Source organism: Dryas octopetala, chromosome 3 (genome assembly GCF_963921425.1).
Source record: "Dryas octopetala chromosome 3, drDryOcto1.1, whole genome shotgun sequence".
NCBI lineage: Eukaryota > Viridiplantae > Streptophyta > Magnoliopsida > Rosales > Rosaceae > Dryas > Dryas octopetala.
The window spans coordinates 25,363,209-25,381,079 of NC_141368.1; the positions used below are offsets into that span (position 1 = coordinate 25,363,209).

General features: G+C 38.4%; 1 long non-coding RNA gene and 1 other non-coding gene across 7 annotated transcripts; both read right to left on the reverse strand.

The window, feature by feature from the left end:
- Positions 1-408: 408 nt before the first annotated feature.
- Positions 409-3,542, reverse strand: LOC147292024 (uncharacterized). 6 transcript variants are annotated; one of them, XR_015121325.1, is made up of 5 exons: positions 2,067-3,137; positions 1,894-1,965; positions 1,192-1,328; positions 1,063-1,128; positions 409-792 (listed from the first exon to the last, which is right to left on the reverse strand). It is a non-coding gene; the product is annotated as an uncharacterized LOC147292024 (long non-coding RNA). The 6 variants fall into 6 exon arrangements; XR_015121326.1 differs by adding an exon at positions 3,159-3,542 and having other exon boundaries at positions 1,063-1,965; positions 2,067-2,987; XR_015121327.1 differs by adding an exon at positions 3,159-3,542 and having other exon boundaries at positions 1,063-1,965; positions 2,067-3,008.
- A 4,971-nt stretch (positions 3,543-8,513) lies between these two features.
- LOC147292025 (small nucleolar RNA R71) lies at positions 8,514-8,620 on the reverse strand. The gene has a single exon (XR_015121576.1). It is a non-coding gene; the product is annotated as a small nucleolar RNA R71 (small nucleolar RNA).
- Positions 8,621-17,871: the final 9,251 nt, after the last annotated feature.

Here is a 17,871-nt window from a genome sequence, read left to right on the forward strand (position 1 = left end):
AAATGATGTCTATAATAATGTTATATATATATATATATCCTATTTTTGCCCATCTGATATCATATAAAAGCGATAGATATCGGTTTATAAGTTTTCTAATATCTTAAAAAAGGGATTCTGATATATTAGATACTTATTACATCCCTAGCTTTTAGAAAACTGTTGTTAAATATATATTATTTATCGATTTTTTCTTGTTTTTCCGATAATGAAACTCCATTTCTTATCGGTTTGTTTTTATAATTTGATATGTAAAAATATAGAACTGATATGAAATGGTAATACAGACATCAGTGTTTTGCCTAAGAAAATGGATATAAATTGAATTGACATGCATTTTCCGAAATTGGTAAGCTTCAAATTTGTGGAATTTCAATTCTTTCATTCCTATAAATTCCAACATCCAAGTTCAAAGGTAATCAAGTTTACAAAAATGGATTACAAATCCCTCTAAAAGTAGGGATAGCCCGGCCTCATCGATTCGTATACCACATAAACACTATTCTATCTCCATAAGCACCTTCACAAAATCTAACTCCATATCCTAAACACTGCCAACATGTACAAAATTTAAGGCATGACAGTGCAATGAGGCCTAAATTCTGCCTATACAAAAGATTGGAATGTCAACAGCTATCTTCATATCCACAAATGCTCAAAACCACATTTATACCATCATGTATGTCAGTACGTCTAAATACAATTGAGGGTAACAAAATCTCCCCATTCAACCCGGACTTCATCAATTTTTTCTTGTTTGTAACCGCTCCTCTTGTTCTTCGGGTTACTCCACTAAAAACATTAAAGAAAATTGCATTAATATTTACATATTGGCAGTCAACACATGCAAGCTCAAACCTATTCTCAAATCAAGCACATATTTAATATTTGTCATTCGTCCTCACATCAAGACAAGCAATAACCTAGCATAAGTAATATGGGATAAGTAATGTAGGGAGAACCTTCATAGTCAGTGTACGAAAGACAATGAGATAAGTAATTTTCAAAGCTATGATATTGTAAGTTGGACTAAATGTGTAAAATTAAATAACTAGGAGTTACCATCTTTGCATTTTTTGTAGCCTTCCTTTCAGTGGGCTTCTGTCTTCACGAGAAGATCTCAGATTGCTAGATGGTTGAACAGAGAAGTCAACATATGAGAAGCATGACTTTCAGAGGTACAAAGGTTACCTTTTTAAGAGCAAATGATATCTTGCCTCCGCTCTTTTTCAGGGTGGAATTGTACTGCATGTACGTTTCCCCTTGTGTTTCTAATGCAACATTGTGAAGCAACTGTTGCAGCCATCTCCTTGTATAGTTGGATCCTCCTGATATCAATATTGATGAAAACAATTAACTTTCGAGGTGGACCAGAGAATTGGTCCGATAAAACTGTTGGGGGATACTGAAAACAAAAGGTCTATCTGAGTGAACAGTATTCCTATATTTCACAAACTATATCTGGTCTATGAAACAGAAATACAAGATAGATGGAACCAGCAATTTTCTGAAATCCAGCAATTAGTACAAAGATTGACTCAGTTTGTATTCTGCAGGAAGGCACAATGAATTTTATCGTAGCAGAGACAAAGTGGTATGTGAACATCATGTATATATGACTTGACATGCATTGGACCAATTCCCATGACTAAAACCAGAACACACATTGGACCAACTCTCATTACTAACACTAGAACATGCATTGGACAGAGTTTTCAAAGTTTAGTTTCCAGACTTGTTAGATATACAGACATGACTTGACAAAGACCATAATTCCAGTCCTAAAGTACAAGCAGCAGGAAAAATCGAGGACACAGTCACAAAGAATATATGCATACCAAAAAGGCTCATCTGAAGATTAAACATGCAAATTTTTACTTTTCTCTACACTACCCTTTAGGATCAAGTATGAACTGAACAACTTCTTAACATGTCTGGAAGACAACTTCTTAAGCATCACAAGCCCTGCATATATATGATAACAACAAAGAACAAGTCTATTAAAATCATTAACAAGATAAATTGAAGGAAAGATAAATAAAATAAATCTACTTCATCTAACCAACCTTGCATTTTCTGATAATCGAAGGTAACAAGATATGTCTACTGCAAAGAAACGCTCTGCTGTAGTACAAATATAATCCAAGCCCGCATTATCCAACAAAATCTTTTGAACAATAAGGCAAGTGGAAACTTTTCCTAGTTAGTTTTCTGACTTCTGAGAATTTTGAAGTCATATTCGTATCCAGCCAAGTCAAGAAGAATAAAAAATCAACCAATAATCAATTTACAATTCAGTTGAAAATTGTCCAGCAATGCATGAGGGAAAACAAGAATAACAATATTGTACTGTAATTCAATTAAAAATGGTAACAAGTGATAGAACTAAACACAGAACAAGGATAGCAAGCTAACCTTGATTTGTCTGACATTACCTCTCACATGAGTGATAATGATATTTTCAGTTGTGCCAAAATGAACTGATGGAGACAGTTTATATGCCATATGAAAGATAACAACAAAACTAGTATGGTTAATTAATGTTCCTCGCACTTAACCTAGGAAACAAAAGCATTAAAGTAAGGAATTAAGGACCCAGACCAAAAGAAAAAAAAAGTATTGAAGGACAATTGTACTAATTTTTTCACGAGTACATTAACATGATCACCAAACCTGAACTCAAAATGGAGTAATAGACAATGACAGTAATAGGCACAATCTGTAAAGTATCATTCCAGATCCAATGAAAATCAAGAAAAGGATTTGATTTGATGCTAGTGGATAGCAAAGGATCTAATTTGAGGTTTTTTCTTTCTTTTTGAGAAGAAACACAACTTGATTGCTAAGCACACAAAAAATTACATGATAGTAGACAAACACCAATGCTACAATACAAAACAAATTACAGCACAAAAACCTCCAAATCTACAACTGCAAACAGGGACTAAGCTCATATATTTTTCACCTTGTGCTTGTACAAATTACACCTGAGATACACAACAGAGAAACTACAATTACAAACAAAAAGAAAATTTCAGCTTATTGACCTTAATCAAATTCCAAGAAATTTGAATTTTACCGAACTGTAGAGCCAAAAGCCAGAAAGAAAAAAAAAAAAAAGATAATATAAAACTGGAAATGGGAAAAGGAACCCTAACCAGGCATATATAGTAGGCATTGCGCAAGAGGCGACGGGCTTCGGCGACTTCTCAACCTCGACAAGACACATCCGGCCACCGGCAATGGACAATCAACTCTGGTAGCAGAACCTAGGGATGTCGAAGCATGCAACCTCACAGGCCTGCAACACACTTATGCCCTTAGGGATTTTGACCGGGTAGCTATCAACGAAGACCTCGATGGCATCATCAGGGTTTGGGAAGTGGATTCGGGCCCTGCCGACAGGAGTTCAGAGCTGGAGATCGACTAGGGGTGGGTTTGCAAAGCGCCAAACCGACCAAACCAACCCGAACCAAACCGAAAAATTCGGTTGTTGACCAAAACCGAACCGATCATCCCTTAGGTTCGATTCGGTTTTGATCTTCAGAAAACCGCAAGGACTGAACGAAAACTTTTTTTGTTTTGTTTTTAACATTTAAACTTAAGCCCAAACACCAAAAAGAAAAATTATATTTTAAACTTAAGCCCATAAATAAAAGGGATAAATTTTCAAACAAGACACCTATTTTGGGGTCAATCTTAGTTTAGGACACCAGTTTGAGTTTGTCTTAGGAGTTGAATCCTCTTATTTTCAACATTTCATCAAGACTACTTGAATCCCAAAATCCCACATCACCCAAACAGTAAAAATACTCCCTTGACTTCTTCTATAGAAAAAGCTCACACTTGTCTATTGATTTGCACATTTCCAAGCTTTCAAATGTGGTTCCACAATCCCACATAGAAAATAAGAGGGATTCAACTTGATCCCTTATGTCTCCTATAAAAGTAGCCCATTGCTTCCCATTTAACACATCCACTTAAGTTTGCCTAAACTTATGGGCTCGGCCTTTTATTTATGGGCTTAAGTTTAAAATATATATTTTTTTTGTGTTTAGGCTTTAAGTTTAAATGTTAGGACAAAAAAAAAAAAGTTTAGCACAAACTGATTGAACGGACCGAATCAAACCAAAAGAGTTTGGTTTGATAGTGAATATTTTTAATGGTGGAACCGAACTGATTCCTTGTAATCGGTTCAGTTCGCGGTTTAGCCTTAAAACCGAACCGAACCCACCCCTAAGATCGATGGTGGGATCGGGCTGGGCCTGGCCGGCCGCAAATTGGTCTGGGTTGTTGAGCTCCTGCATGGATGAGACAGTTCTTAATTAGAATCCAACAGTGATACAGAGAGGGGGAGGCAATGGTGACTCGATGAAATAGAGAAAAGGATGAGAAGAGAAAACGGTGACAGTAAGATCTGAGAAAGTGAGAAGTGAGCTGAGTTATTGATGTGAGATGGATCCAAAAAAAGGGAGGTTCTAGTTATAATCCGGAAACGATTCATGTATATATTTCACAATAACGTGAAATCAAAGTAGGTGATAAAGTAGCTGGAAGACATGGAAATAAGGGTATCATTTCAAAAATTTACCTATACAAGATATGCCTTATTTGCAAGGATTGAGTCAAGCTCGAGGGAGGCGTGCGAGACTACGAGTGTCATCTAAGTCAACTAAAGTTATCAGTTCAAGCTTTAGTTATCAATTTTTAGAATTTTATTGGTCAAATGGCATACTTTTAGATATATGTTTAAAAATTTGGTGATATGTTATTTAGTTTTAGATATCAGTTGAAAAATCAACCGATATCTAAATTTTTATAATATCAGTTTCCTTAACAACCGATAATTAAAAAGTGATGTCTATTAAAGTTTTTCTTGTAGTAATATTGTTTGGTTTGGTCTGGTCTAAAACCCAACTGCTACCTTCTTTTTAATTAACCCAACCTTATAAAACACACACATCCACCACCACACCCACCGCCACACCTCTTCAAGTAAATAAATATATATATATATAATATAAACATAAATACAGACAAAAATGTAAATATAATTATATATATTAATAAACATATAAGTTGGTTTAAATTATTTAAGTTATTATAGGGTATGTAAAATTAGAAATTTATGGGTGTAGAGAGAATATTTAGGGTATGAATAGAGGAACTCATAAATAAATCTCATGTGGACTCAAAAAGACCAAAATACCCTTTAAAAAGAGGTCATATGCAAAGCCCATGACTATATATTTTTGGATGAAAATCTTGACGGAGGTCTGACATTGAAAAGTTTTTAAAATTAAGGTGTGTCACATTGAGTAAAAAAAAAAATTTAGGTGGTGAAGTGAAAAACGAGTCAAAATTCAAGTGGATAAGATGTCAAAAAGCCTTTTGGAAATTACCCTAACTAAGTTTCTGATGAGTATGCATTTTGCATCACTTTATGATACTAATTTCTTAACCTAGAGTGTTAGAACTCGATATTTTGTGTTTCTTGTCTTATTTTTGTGTTTTCAGGTCAAATGAAGCAGAAATGAGAAAAAGAAGCAAATGAGGCCATTTTGGGACATTTTCTGGTCAAACCAGGAAAACGAGTGAAATCCTGGTCAAACCAGGAAAAGTGCAGAAATCCTAGTCGAATGAGGATTCCTAGTCACACTAGGAAACATCAAGTCTAGAACCATCATTACGGAGCCAGAAATGTGAAATACTGATTCGAACAGGAAATCCTGGTTGAACTAGGAAACCTAACCCAACTAGGGAAAGGAGTCCTAATGACACTAGGAGACCCCAGGGACAATATGGTCATTACAAGAAGTCGAAATGGATAAGGAATCCTTCATTTTCAAGGAATCCTAGTTGCACCAGGAAATGTTGGTCAAAGTCAACTCTACAAAGTCAAGGTTCCAGAAGCTTCTAGAAGGTGGTGGACATCCATGGAAATGAGTGGAGGGAAGAAATGAATTTGAATTCAAATGGAAATGAGGGGCAAAATGGGAAGTCAAGAGTCAAGGGTCAAGGGCCCATGGGCCTAAGGGATGCCGAACCCAAGATGGGCCATGCATGCACATGCATGGGCCCAAACCCTAGCAGCCCAAAGTCCATGCGTAAGGAGCAAGATGGCAACCCATGCATGCGCATGCATGCCATGCAAACCCTAGCAGCCAAGGAGCCCATGCGCAAGCCCAAGATGCAAGCCCAAGGTGGAAGCCCATGGAGTGAAACCCTAGCCCATCTTGTGCAAGCCACTTCAGCCCAACACATGTGAGCCCAATGCACATCAAGGTCCAAGACCAGCAGCCCATGCGCAAGAGAGGGAGGCCTAGCTGACTTTCATGCGCCACTTAAGCCCAAAAGGACAAGCCCTTGCTGCAAGCCCATTGCTAGAAACCCTAGCTGATGCCGCAAGCTACAAGGAGAAGAAACCCTAACAGCCGCAAGTCACCTTTTCCTTGCCTCTCAAGGATTGCACCTCTATATATATCCCCTTAATTCAGAACCCTAGAGACCTCACTTCACACTTTTTGCACCAGCTGAATTCTCCTAGTTCCTAGTTTATTTTTCTGTTTTAGGTTTTAGTTTTCAAAAAATAAAAGTGAGAGAGGGAGCCGAATTCAGAGGGACTTAGAGAGAGAAGGTGGCGTGACAAGTGAGAGGGAGAAGGAACCAACCCCTTGCCGCAAGCCCTAGCTCACCATAGCCGTGAGCCAATTGCTTGCTAGGTGCCTCCTTCTTCCTCCCTCCTTGCCGCAGCCACCCTTGTGTTTGCATCTCTGATTTTTGTTTTCTTTTTCCTTCTAGAATTCTGATTTTATGTTGGTTTATGTTTCTGAATTCATTTAGTTTATAATTCTGATTTTATTTAATGTAAGGTTCTGATTTCATTTAATTCATGCAATTTAATTTAGTTGTTTAGTTTATGCCTTTAATTTTGTGCGCTTTGTGTTTCTGATTTAATTGTAAGCATGAATTGGGATTTCATTATTGTTGCTGTTTTTATTTATTTAATTTAAGTATGTAGGTTAGTTATTCTATCTTGCATGTTAGTTGTAGGTCGATTAATGGATTTGCATGCTTTAACAAATCGTTTATCCGTCTCTTGGTCTGTTAGTTTGATGTTTGCATGTATTAAATTTCCACTATCTATTAAAATCCGTCACTAGTTGTTTGCATCCTTTAACTGGCCACCTTAGGGTAATTGCATCTAGTTTATTTGTTAGGTTTAGCTGTGAAATAGTCAAAGACACTAAACCATAAGTAACAAGGGAATAATGGATTATTCTTGGTAGTGGGGTTGGGCGACCTCTATAAGGAAATAGTCAAAGCTTATATGTTGTGCATGTTTGACGTTCTCATAAAACTTAACGACTCATGCATGGGTAACAGCTGCCTTAGCTTGAACTAGGGAACATGTAGGTTAACTGGCTAAGGAAGGCCCAAGAAGCTCTTAGTTTATGCATTAGGAGAACAATTGCGAGAAAGTAACTAGCCAAACCTTTTTAGCAGTCAAACTTTAATATGTTGTGTTCAAATTAACTGTCATTAGCCTTGGATGGTTATTGCATGCTTATCTGATTTGAAACTGAAAACTTAACATTGCAAGATAGAATAAAGGGTGTGTGCGTGTGGTGATGTGTGCGTGTGTTTCCATCTTCCAAAATCCCCCAGTTAGTTATTCTAGTGATTAATTGCATTGATTTGTTGATTATTAACCATTCCCTGTGGGATCGACCTCGTGCTTGTACGCTTTGCTACTGATGCGATTCGTGCACTTGCGAGTAAACTTAGAATGAGATAATTGTTTATTTTGTTATAAGAAAACATTCAACAAGTTTTTGGCGCCGTTGCTGGGGAATGGTGTCTAATATCAATGAATTGGTTTAATTAGTCATTAGAATTAGGTTACATTAGCTAGATTTCATTTTTGGTTAATTTTTAGTTTTAATAAATGCCATGCCTTTATCTGCATTCTTTCTACTGATTGTGTGTTCTTCTCTTGATTAGGTGTGTTTATGAACCCTGAGCTTGTTGCAAGGTTGGAGAGGCTCAAAAAGGAGACTTTAGGTACATCACAAGGTAGCCCGCAACCTGGTGCATCAGATTCGAGTAGTTAAGAGATTGAGAGTGTCGACATGGCTGAGACAAACGAGATGATGCTGCAGCCCCTGAGCCATTTTTCAGCACCTTCGCTGCCCACTCAACCATCTTGCATTCGGTATGCAACCATAGCCACTGATTTCGAAATCAAGAGTGGTCAGATTCACTTGTTGCCGAGCTACCATGGGCTGAATGGGGAGGATCCAATCCACTTTTTGAAGGAGTTTTTCAGGGTTTGTGAAGCCGCACAGTTGAGGGGTCTGAATGCCGATCAGTATCGTTTGAGGATGTTCCCTTTTGCGCTTAAGGACAAGGCAAAGAGGTGGTTGTATTCGCTGCCCAGTGGTTCCATTTCGACATGGGATGATCTTTCGAGCAAGTTCCTGAACAAGTTTTATTCCATTTCCAAGACAAATTCGATTCGGAAGGAGATCCTTGGATTTGTGCAAAAAACGGATGAGCCATTCCATGAGACTTGGGACAGATTCAATGAGTTACTTACTAGTTGCCCACACCATAACTTATCTCCTTGGTATGTGATTTGTTGTTTTTATCAGGGATTATTGGAGAGAGATCAAGCCAAGGTGGATTCGGCATGTGGTGGTGCGTTTATGTCAAAAACGGAGGATGAGGCTACAGATTTGTTTGAGTCACTTTCTTTGAGTTCTCAACAGTGGGATTCCAATCGTTCAAGGGGAGGACCAAAGAGAGGGTTATATGAGGTGACCGATGTGCCAAACACCATGGAGGGACAGATTTTGGAAATCAAGACTATGGTGCAGAAGTTATCTTTGGCTCAAGAGAAGATGATGGGTATGCAAGAACAAGGAGGTGATGTGGAACACGTGAATCAGGTTTGGAATTATCCTAGGGGGCCATACGATCCATTTTCTAACACTTATAACCCTGGATGGAAGAACAACCCTAATTTCAGGTGGAGCAACAACAATGGACAGCAAGCTAGTGGGAGCACCAACAAGCCGTATGTGCACCCTAATGCCGAGAGGTCTAGTTTGGAGGACAAGATTGCCCAGATTGCTCAAAGCACCACTTCCCTTGCTCAGAGCACCAATGCCTTCATGAACCGTACCGAGCAGCAGATGCAAGCCAATTCGAAGGCCATTGCACATTTGGAGAGTCAAATGGGTCAGATTGCCACTACTTTGGGTCAGAGAGAGAAGAGGAAATTGCCAAGCCAGCCCATCGTCAACCCGAAGAATGAGGAGCATGTAAATGCTATTTTGAGGACTACTCCAAGAAAGAGAGTTAGAGTGGTCAAGACTAAGGAGGTGATTGAGATCATGGATAGTGAAGAAGAGGAGGATCCGGAAGTAATTGAAGAGAAGGATGACACACGTGTGATTCCCCTCATTCCGGACATCGACATCACCAAGTTTCCAGCAACCATGAGGGAGTTGAAGTCTATTGAGAAGAAGGTTGAGGAGCACGGGCATAGTCACAACGTTCCTAGGGAGATTTGTGGTTATCTCTTTGCATTTTTTCCAAGCAAGAAGAGGGATCCGGGCTCGTTGGTTATACCATGCAGCATAGGGGAGTATGAGATCGCCAATGCCTTAATTGACAATGACTCAGCTATCAATGTCATGTCGCTGGTGGTGTTCAAGAGGCTTGGATTTGTAGAGGCTGATTTGCAACCGTTTGATTTGAACATTCGCTTCGCCAACTCTTCAGTCGAGAGAGTTAAATGTCGTAAATTACTAATCCCCTCTGATTTCATAGTGCTAGATGTGCTGAGACTTCTAGATGACGTTTCGATTATTCTTGGGAGACCATTTTTGTGCACCTCTAATATGGAGTACAAGGCGATGGAGAGTACCATGAAGATTCGGCACAACACCAAGCAAGAGGTGTATTGTCTCACTTCCGAGATGCCACAAAGCGAGGTGATCACTTTTTATGGAGAGGAGAAGTCAGAGATGAAGAGCTTCCATGATCTTCAGTGCGTTCTTAGGGAGTGCCGAGAGTAGCAGTGGCAAGAAAAAGAGGAAATGACGCAAGTAAAGGAGAAGGCAATGTCAGGCTGAAGACAGAAAAACAAGCACTTATTGGGAGGCAACCCAAGTTTTTGTTTCGAATAATGGAGGAGGAGTCATTGAGGACCAAGGAGGCTGCACCAACCCTTGGAGTGTCCACGCTTGCGTATGCAAGTAAACAGTTTCTTTATTTCGCTTCATAAGACAATTTTTCATTTTGGTGTGTTTATTTGGTTTTGGATATTTGCAATTTCTCATTTCGCTTAATTTGATCATTCTTGCATTTATTTCATATACATTGAGGGCAATGTATCATTTAAGTGTGGGGGGAAGGGCAATTGTCATTTGTTAGTGTTTTTAGGTTAGAACAAGTGTTTAGGGTGTTTTTAAGTGATTTTAGAAAAAGAAAAAAAAAAAAATTTTGTTTTGAGTGTTTTTAGGTTAGGAAAAAACTTTTTCTTTTGTTTTTAAACTTAGGGTGTCAAAACCCACATCAAAAGGCACGTTTTCATTAGATCTCATTCACCTTAGTGATGGATGTGATTCTTTAGAAGTGTGCGACATTGTTTTAAAAACAAAAAGTTTTTGAGTCATTTTGATTGTTTCAGGTCATTTTGAGTCCCCAACTAATTGATTTGAGTGTGCATGATTGTTATGAGCATGTTTTAGTATTGTGTGTATATTTGGTATTCTTTTCATTTTAATAGTGTTCCATAACATATCTTGCAATTCTATGTCATTTGGCCTTGTTGATATGAATTTAGGTTGTGATTAGCATTACTAATGATTATATGCATAATAGAGTAGACTTGCATGACCTAAGTGAGCTTTTGAGCCCTGTTCTTCAATTCTTGAGTGTTGCGCGCCACTCTGATTCTATCATTGTCATATAAGTCGTTGTTTTGATCTCATTGTCTTTCATTTGGTTATTTGCTTGGAATATGCATAATCTTGAATCAATGAGCTAGAACTCTTTTCTTGTGTACATAAAGCATGTGGTATATGCATAACTCTTGAGAAATGAATTTAGGCTCTGTTTGTGTACCCCATAGCCTGAAAGCCTACCCATTACATGTTTTATCCTTAGTTACCCATTTTAAGCCTTTTAAACCGTTTTCTTTGTTACCCCATACCAAACCCTAGGTTTGGGGGTGTTACACCCCTTTTACCCGTTTTACCCTTTTTATGGTATTGCAAATTGTTTATATGTTGATTGAGGTGAAAAAGAAGTGAAAATGCATAGCTTATACAAAAATGTGTCAGAAAAGTATGTATGCCGTGCCCAAAGAAAAGAAAAAAAAATCAAAGAAAAGAGATGAGACGGTTTCAAAAGAAAAAATGAGCAAAAAGAGTTCAAATTGAGCTATGTAGTGCAAAGAAGCAAAGTGTACCTCGGAATGTTCTATTAATGCTTGCAATTCCATGGATTTAGCCCTTTGTGTTTCCTTTCCATTTCAATACCCTATCCTAGCCTAAGCCTTCATTATAACCCTATTAAAGCCCTAGCTGATCTCAAGAGGTGTGTATTATACTTATGTGGAGTCTATTTAAGAAGGGAGCCTATGGTCATGATTCTATTTCAAGCATTTGGATTCCTTTCATGAGATCAGTATTCTTTCCAAAATGTGCCTTTATTTCATGTACATATGTGAGCTAATTGTTTTTGTTACATATTTCCTCTCACATATACTTTTGAGTGCACATATCAACCCAATTCTTGAGTGTTTATCATTGAGAGTATGCCATAGTGAGGATTAGAGTTGAATTTATTATGTATGTATTGATTTAGTTTTGTTTGTCTAAAACTTGGATTTATGTCAAGGATGGCCTATATGACAATAAAGGAGCGAGGTATGTTATTTGAATTGTTATTAGAATTTGGAGAATACAATTTATATGCTTTGCTTTCCTATGTGATTAATGGTTGTGCGCATGAATTCAGTTGTTGGGATGTTAGAGTCAGTCTTAAGTCTTTTATTTCCTTTATTTGCTCGAGGATTAGCAAAATCTAAGTTTGGGGGTGTGATGAGTGTGCATTTTGCATCACTTTATGATACTAATTCCTTAACCTAGAGTGTTAGAACTCGATATTTTGTGTTTCTTGTCTTGTTTTTGTATTTTCAGGTCAAATGAAGCAGAAATGAGAAAAAGAAGCAAATGGGGCCATTTTGGGACATTTCCTGGTCAAACTAGGAAAACGAGTGAAATCCTGGTCAAACCAAGAAAAGTGCAGAAATCCTAGTCGAATGAGGATTCCTAGTCACACTAGGAAACATCAAGTCCAGAACCATCATTGCGGAGCCAGAAATGTGAAATCCTGATTCGAACAGGAAATCCTGGTTGAACTAGAAAACCTAACCCAACTAGGGAAAGGAGTCCTAATGACACTAGGAGACCCCAGGGGCAATATGGTCATTACGAGAAGTCGAAATGGATAAGGAATCCTTTATTTTCAAGGAATCCTAGTTGCACCTGTAAATGTTGGTCAAAGTCAACTCTACAAAGTCAAGGTTCCAGAAGCTTCTAGAAGGTGGTGGACATCCATGGAAATGAGTGGAGGGAAGAAATGAATTTGAATTCAAATGGAAATGAGGAGCAAAATAGGAAGTCAAGAGTCAAGGGTCAAGGACCCATGGGCCTAAGGGATGCCGAACCCAAGATGGGCCATGCATGCACACGCATGGGCCCAAACCCTAGCAGCCCAAAGTCCATGCGTAAGGCGCAAGATGGCAACCCATGCATGCGCATGCATGCCATGCAAACCCTAGCAGCCAAAGAGCCCATGCACAAGCCCAAGATGCAAGCCTGACAGGACCGCCCCCGGATTCCACCCTGAAACTCGGAAAGGTCCTGCGGGAATCCAAATTCAAGGAAAATCCTATCGAAAATTCGGCAGAACCTCCCCTGAAAATGGACTAACCCAGAAATTTCAAGACTTGTTAAAAACACTTCTAAGTCATCAACCACCTCTACCACAACCAAATAGGGTCTCAGACCCAACAATTTCACAAAGAAACCAACTAAATATTTAAAGTGGTTATCAGAGCCTCTAATCTATTACAAGAATTTTACACCCAAAAATAAAATGACGCCTACTGGTCCGAGAAGGAAATATGGATGTAACCGCCTCGACGTGATTGGCTCGACCTCCACCAAAGCTACTACCTGGGGGGACAATTTAAAACAGAACAAGATAAACTGTGAGATAAACTCAGTGAGTGAACAGTTTAATAGAAACGAAAACAAAAGTAAACTTTCTGTTTCAGGAAATCCTTCAAAAAACCACGTTTAGCTCTAAGACCTGACGTCACTCTTGGAAATCCCTCAGTTTTTAAAACTATTTCAAAACTTCTTCTTTCAAATCCATTTTAAATCACCTCGAACCATAAATCAAACTCTGAAAAATAATTAATATTTTCAAGCTGTAAGACTGTTAAAATATCTGGAACAATACGCAATGCCTTACTATAACTGTCATTTAAAACATTTGCGGGTGTAATATAATTCTTTAAAATACTCCACAACTGAAAACTCACACCACACTAGTACCCCGGGGAACCGCTGGTCATACATCGCCGACTAGGCAAGTGCAGAGCAAATGCTGGTCGTACACTGCCAACTAGGCAAGTGCAGAGCGAGTGCTGGTCATACACCGCCGAGTCATCTCTAGGCAAGTGCAGAGCAAATATACACCTGTGCTGGTCATACACCGCCGAGTCATCTCTAGGCGAGTGCAGAGCAATTATACACCTGTGCTGGTCATACACTGCCGAGTCATCTCTAGGCGAATGCAGAGCAAACATATACCTGCTGAAGGGGGTACTAATATGGCGGTTTAAAACTGCTCATTTAACTTCATAAAGATTCGTAACTCGAATCAAATCCATGTCAAACGCTACTTAAACCATTGAAATTCACCACATATGTTCATAAGGAAAATGTTTAACTCTCAATCAATATTTCTAAGTCAAGACTCATGATAATCAAATAATAAAATCATAATTTAAGAAAACACTTTCAAATCAAAGATCCAATTCAACTTCTATTTTCTCTCAAACAAATTCAATAGCCAAATGAATAAATCATGAATTTAGAAAAGTATTTGCAAAATAAAGTCCACTCACAATTGAGGATATCTAGCTTTGATCCTCCGCTGGACCGTCTCTGTTCTTGGGGTTATTGTCTAGAGGAGAAATGATAACACATGAAATTAGGATCGCTCCACCATAAATTTAACGTGCGTGTGTGAATCTAGACACTTCGTTCAACCTTTCTATTCGCAAAGGTAAATTTCTAAATCTTCATAAATCACATAAACTCAAATTCCAAATAAATCCTTTCCGGATCAAAATCCAACAACACTTAAACTTTTTAATTCGAAAATTCAACTCAAATAAACTTCCAACAAACCAAAATCCAAAATCAACCTAATTTGAATCTCAAATTCATATTATTCAAAGGAGTTGATGGTTCGGTGGTCCGAACCACCGCCGTCGCCGCTTAAGGTGGCGGTTTCAACACTAAAAATCATAAATTCTCTAAAATTAATTTAAATTGCCCATTCTAATCAACTAATCGGGGTCCAAAGAAGTAGGAATTGTCCAAATAAATCAAGAATTACTCTCAAATCAGAAAACCCAAATGGAAACCCAAAATGGCTATAAACTCCAAAATTTCAATTCATAGAAAAACTCAAAATTGATCGACTAAACCAAGGAGGAATGAAAGCCCATACCTAGAGGAGTAAAACCCCTCAAGAATCACGGCCAACGGTGGCCGAAAACGGTCGAAATCGACGAAGAGGGCCGGCGGTGGCTGCTGGCTTCACCGGCGGACTCCGGCACACAGGGGCGGTGGCTGGAGAGGGGAAACACGGGGAAGGACTGGCCGGCAGCTGGGCTTCGTGTAGGTGGCCTCGGCGCCGCATGGAAGGTGGCCGGATCACTGCCTCCAGTGGTGAGGCCGCGCGTACAGAGGAGGTCGCGAGAGAGAGAGAACAGAGAGACAGAAAGACCGGAGGAGGAGAGAGAGAGAAAAGGGGGCTGAGGGCGGTGGCTCGTCGATGTCCCCTGGCCGGACGGCGAGGGAGAGGCCGGAGAGAGAGAGAGAGAGAGAGGGAGCTCGGGGGAGGTGGTGTCGGGGAGAGAGAATGAGAGGGAGAGTGCGGGAGAGAGAGAGAAATAAAAAGGGAGAGAGAAAGTTCTAGAGAGAGAGAGAAGGTTCTAAAAAAAATCAGATTTTTAAACCCAATTTGTCCATTTTACGAAATTGCCCCTCGTTTCAAACGCCCATATCTTTCAAACCATAACTCGGATCAACGCGTACTACGTGTCTATGAAATCGTGGGCTCGAAACCTTTCCAACGGACCCGAAGTCAAAATCGAAATCTCATTTATTTTAAAAGTCAATTTTGGGTCAAACCCCAAATTAAAACAAAAATAAAAATTTAAATCAAACCCCTTTTTATTTTTCAAATAAATTCCAAAATCTTTAAAATACAATCCAACATCCTTTAAAAAAGATCTCTTAAAAACATAGTTAAATAAAAATTTAAATTTCTAGTAGAAATTTGGGTCGGGTCGTTACAAAGCCCAAGGTGGAAGCCCATGGAGTTAAACCCTAGCCTATCTTGTGCAAGCCACTTCAGCCCAACACATGTGAGCCCAATGCACATAAAGGTCCAAGACCAGCATCCTATGCGCAAGGGAGGGAGGCCTAGCTGACTTTCATGCGCCACTTAAGCCCAAAAGGACAAGCCTTTGCCAATCCCAAAAAGACAAGCCCTTGCCGCAAGCCCATAGCTAGAAACCCTAGCTGATGCCGCAAGCTACAAGGAGAAGAAACCCTAACAGCCGCAAGTCACCTTTTCCTTGCCTCTCAAGGATTGCACCTCTATATATATCCCCTTAATTCAGCACCCTAGGGACCTCACTTCACACTTTTTGCACCAGCCGAATTCTCCTAGTTCCTAGTTTATTTTTCTGTTTTAGGTTTTAGTTTTCAAAAAATAAAAGTGAGAGAGGGAGCCGAATTCAGAGGGACTTAGAGAGAGAAGGTGGCGTGAAAAGTGAGAGGGAGAAGGAACCAGCCCCTTGCCGCAAGCCCTAGCTCACCATAGCCGTGAGCCAATTGCTTGCTAGGTGCCTCCTTCTTTCTCCCTCCTTGCCGCAGCCGTGTTTGCATCTCTGATTTTTGTTTTCTTTTTCCTTCTAGAATTCTGATTTTATGTTGGTTTATGTTTCTGAATTCATTTAGTTTATAATTCTGATTTTATTTAATGTAAGGTTCTAATTTCATTTAATTCATGCAATTTAATTTAGTTGTTTAGTTTATGCCTTTAACTTTGTGCGCTTTGTGTTTTTGATTTAATTGTAAGCATGAATTGGGATTTCATTATTGTTGCTGTTTTTATTTATTTAATTTAAGTATGTAGGTTAGTTATTCTATCTTGCATGTTAGTTGTAGGCCGATTAATGGATTTACATGCTTTAACAAATCGTTTATCCGTCTCTTGGTCTGTTAGTTTGATGTTTGCATGTATTAAATTTCCACTATCTATTAGAACCCGTCACTAGTTGTTTGCATCCTTTGACTGGCCACCTTAGGATAATTGCATCTAGTTTATTTGTTAGGTTTAGCTGTGAAATAGTCAAAGACACTAAACCACAAGTAACAAGGGAATAAGGGATTATTCTTGGTAGTGGGGTTGGGCGACCTCTATAAGGAAATAGTCAAATCTTATATGTTGTGCATGTTTGACGATCTAATAAAACTTAATGACTCCTGCATTGGTAACAGCTGTCTTAGCTTGAACTAGGGAACATGTAGGTTAACTGGCTAAGGAAGGCCCAAGAAGCTTTTAGTTTATGCATTAGGAGAACAATTACGAGAAAGTAACTAGCCAAACCTTTTTAGCAGTCAAACTTTAATATATTGTGTTCAAATTAACTGTCATTAGCCTTGGATGGTTATTGCATGCTTATTTGATTTGAAACTGAAAACTTAACATTGCAAGATAGAATAAAGGGTGTGTGCGTGTGGTGATGTGTGCGTGTGTTTCCATCTTCCAAAACCCCCAATTTAGTTATTCTAGTGATTAATTGCATTGATTTGTTGATTATTAACCATTTCCTGTGGGATCGACCTCGTGCTTGTACGCTTTGCTACTGATGCGATTTGTGCACTTGCGAGTAAACTTAGAATGAGATAATTGTTTATTTTGTTCTAAGAAAACATTCAACAGTTTCTCAACAAAAAAAAAAAAAAAAAAAAACCTACATAAATATAAATATAGTAAAATAATTAAAACTATGATTTGTGGGATCTAAATTTCATGAGTGAGGCAATTACATAGGAAAGAAATCCTATCATAATTATAGGGAAGTTTGATTTTGGGTGATTGTTTTCCATACCATGACAATTAGGTATTAATTGTGTTTCATCTAGGATAATTGTTACTTTTTATATCAAGACTTTTTTTTGGCTCAATTACAAATGCAACAATCAATTATGAGGGGTATTTCAAATTGGTCCACCAACAAAAAAATGTTTCAAATTAGTATACTAACTAATAAAAAGTTACAAAATAGCACATTTGTTGTAAATTCCGTCAAAAAAGACAGTTAAATGCCACTTTGGACAACGATGACTTGAATTTTTTTAATAATGTTGACACTAAATTTGCTATACATGAATTTATAATGTCATATTGATAAAAAAAAAAAAAAAAAAAAAAACTTAAAAAAGACTACAAAAACTTTTAAACCCTTAAACTTATTAT